Source organism: Cervus canadensis, chromosome 29 (assembly GCF_019320065.1).
Source record: "Cervus canadensis isolate Bull #8, Minnesota chromosome 29, ASM1932006v1, whole genome shotgun sequence".
In the NCBI taxonomy this organism is placed as follows: Eukaryota; Metazoa; Chordata; class Mammalia; order Artiodactyla; family Cervidae; genus Cervus; species Cervus canadensis.
In genome coordinates, this window is record NC_057414.1 from 9,138,243 (window position 1) to 9,141,534 (window position 3,292).

Here is a 3,292-nt window from a genome sequence, read left to right on the forward strand (position 1 = left end):
ACAGCAGTGTGTTAAGCTGAATTATAAGCATCTGCCTGAAAGAGGAAGCTATATTGACCTGCACAATTAAAACCCCTCACGAGATGGTCTTTTCCCTGGCGGCTCAGTTAGTAACGAGTCCATCTGCAATGTGGAAGACCTGGTTTCCATCCCTGGATTGGGAAGCTCCCCTGGAGAAAAGAATGGCAACCCATTCAGTGTTCTGGCCTGGAGAATTCCATGGACAAGACCGAGAAGCTTTCATTTTTCCCACTTCACCAAAGTGGTTTTGAAAAACAAACAAAACAAAGCCCCAGTATGGTGAGCTGAGAGAGGAACTTAACATTGTGTGTGTGTGTGTGTGGCAATGGGGGCAATTGGCAGAAACATCCAAGTTTTCTGCCAACATACAAACAGGTGATACGACACTCTAGCTTGGGGCCAGAGACCCTTGGTTTACATCATAGCTGCCTCCCTTACTAATCTTGTGGCCTTTGGAGTTATTTCAGTGATTTGAACTCCATGCACCTCTTGTCTCTCTTACTTTTCTCCTGTATCATGAGGATGGTAGTATCACTAACTCTTTCGACTGACATTAAGAGTAAATGATTTTAAAGTACGAAAAGTGCTTATATCACACATATACTAACACTGAAAGGACACAGGGAAGATTAGCTTGGCACCTGCGTGAGAATGACACACAAATTCGTGACGCATTCCATGTTTTTAATGAGCTTTCTTAGTGTCTCAGATGGTAAAGCGTCTGCCTGCAGTGCAGGAGACCTGGGTTTGATCCCCGAGTCGGGAAGATCCCCTGGAGAAGGAAATGGCAACCCACTCCAGTATCCTTGCCTGGAAAATCTCATGGACAGAGGAGCCTGGTGTGCTGCAGTCCGTGGTGTTGCAGAGTCAGGCACGACTGAGCCACGAACACTTACCTACTTAACCACATCCAGAACATAAACCAAGTCCAAAGAAAGAAATGGCAATAAAGATGGGTAGAAGAAGTAGATGGAAAGAAAGAAGAAAGACAGGGAGAGATGCCAAGGTAGAAAATATTTATCGCAGTCACTGTCGCCTGCCCTACAGCAGATAGTATCTTCTTTAATACAGAGATTTTTTTCCCCCACTCCTTCTTCAAGTGTTTATTTCATTTGAAGTACTCTGTTTAGTGCTTTGAGTAATGAAAGCAGTCACATTCCTGTTAGTGCTTGGAAACCAAGTGCACATTCGTACAAACACACACACACACACACAGTTTGAAAGGAAAGTAGAAGCTTCATTTGAACATTTTTACATGTCAATAGAGGTTTTATGTAATAGTAGCTATCTTGATATCTTGATACCAAAAGTAGCTATATTGTGGTTTTTCTATTCTTGTGAAGAACAGAATGAATGTGCTTAATAGGAAGTCATTGCAACTCACATTCTGTCTCTGAGCCAAATCCCCTTTTCAACTTTCTAAAATTCTCTTTTTTTCTAATTTTTAATTTATGGACTAAGCAACTGTATGTATGATTCCTAACTGGTTTTTATGATTGAATGAATGAATGAATGGATGGATGGATGAATAAGTGAATTTTACCAGTGCAAGAAATACACCCAAGTGAAATTTCTAGAGCAAGCAGGCCAGGGAAATAATGAACTCTGCCTTCTGAAATCAGATAAAAAAGGAGGTTTGTTTCAATTTTATCACAACCAAGAGTTAAAGCATATGATGTATTTAAGAAGGCAGTTAAATCCCACCATTGAATACTATATCATGATCCTCAATGGCACACTTTACAAAGAAAGCTCTCCAATCATTCTTTCTGGGTGAACATTTGCTAGTGAAAATCTATAACAAGGTCTGATTATTGGAAGCTTAAAGTTTCTTCTCTGGCATACATTTTAAAAATAATGAAGACTCGAAGCCGCTTTGACAATAGTTCTGATTTGACCCAAGTGATTAAAAGGGTCAACGGGAGTTCATTTTCTTTCCCCTTAGGAAAAGTTTAAGAAAAATAAGCCCTCTGTGACTATCTTCAAATGTCTTTGTGATTAGAAGATCCTCAACTCAGCAACAGCTGAGCAAAAGAGTTCTTTAGTGAAAGAACTGACACTGCCAAACTCTAGAGCTTAATAATAATGCCTCCTTGATACTAAAATGCACCTCTCCAGTGTACATTCTGATTGAAGGTCTTCTTGCTATTTCTTTAACTGATATAGACTCATGATATATAATCATATGATGTGTTCTCTTTTTTATGGATAAGAAATGTGACCAATAAATTTCATACCAGACCTGAAAAGATTGCCACTTGCACAATTTTGTTTTGGTAAATGAATGCCTACACGTCTGTGTGAGCACAAGGTAACCTTTGTGCACACATGTACACGCACGGAGCTGAGGAGAAAAGAAGTGACCCATATTTCAGTAATTTTTGGTGTCAGTAGAGGTTGCTCTGGGCTTCCCAGGTGGCACGGGTGGTAAAGAACTCACCTGCCAATGCAGGAGATAGACGAGATGCAGGTTTGATCTCTGGCTTGGAAAGATCCCCTGGAGGAGAGCATGGCAACCCACTCCAGTATTCTTGCCTGAAGAAGCCCATGGACAGAGGAGCCTGGTGGGCTCCTGTCCATAGGGTTGCAAAAGAGTTGAACACGACTGAAGTGACTCATCACACACACACACAGGCACAGATGTTGTTCTGGGAGAGTATAACCTTAAATGGCTACCGGCTGTGTATTTCTAGTCATCTGAGATCAGGTGGGAAGCCTTTTCTTCCATGTGTATTTTATTTGCCTAAATTATCTCTTTTTTTACATAGCACACACACATGTTTTTTGAGTATACACTGTTTCATTTAGCTTAAGTTATCTTTATGGAAGGGCAATTTTCATGATGATACTGAGAGTAGTTGGGAAAGCTGCCCATTGGTGAGCGTGTTGGCTAGGGTTAGCCTCCAGTAAAATATGCACAAACAGCAACCTGGATTGAGTTTTGAACAAGGGGTTCACAGCCAGAGTGCGTGAAGTAAGTGATGATTCTGCCACATGCGATTCTGCTATGTGATCTTGGCCGAACTCCGTTACTACTTGAGCTTTTGATTTTCTCATATATTGTATAGTGAGGTGAGTGCTAATACATAGCTCAGATACTCATATATGGAAGGTGGTGTTTGTTAGTATTGCTGTTTTACTATTTGATTCTTCTACTTGCTTGCCCTAGTGTCTATTTCTAACCCCATCTACTATGTCAAGTATTCTATTCCTACCCACAAAGATGAGCAGATCAATCCCAACTTATAAATATGCTATCTATTTAAAGCCC

General features: G+C 40.6%; 1 non-coding gene across 1 annotated transcript; it reads left to right on the forward strand.

Annotated features, from left to right (window-relative positions):
• Positions 1-604: 604 nt before the first annotated feature.
• Positions 605-707, forward strand: LOC122431558. The gene has a single exon (XR_006266575.1). It is a non-coding gene; the product is annotated as a U6 spliceosomal RNA (small nuclear RNA).
• The last annotated feature ends 2,585 nt before the right edge of the window (positions 708-3,292 follow it).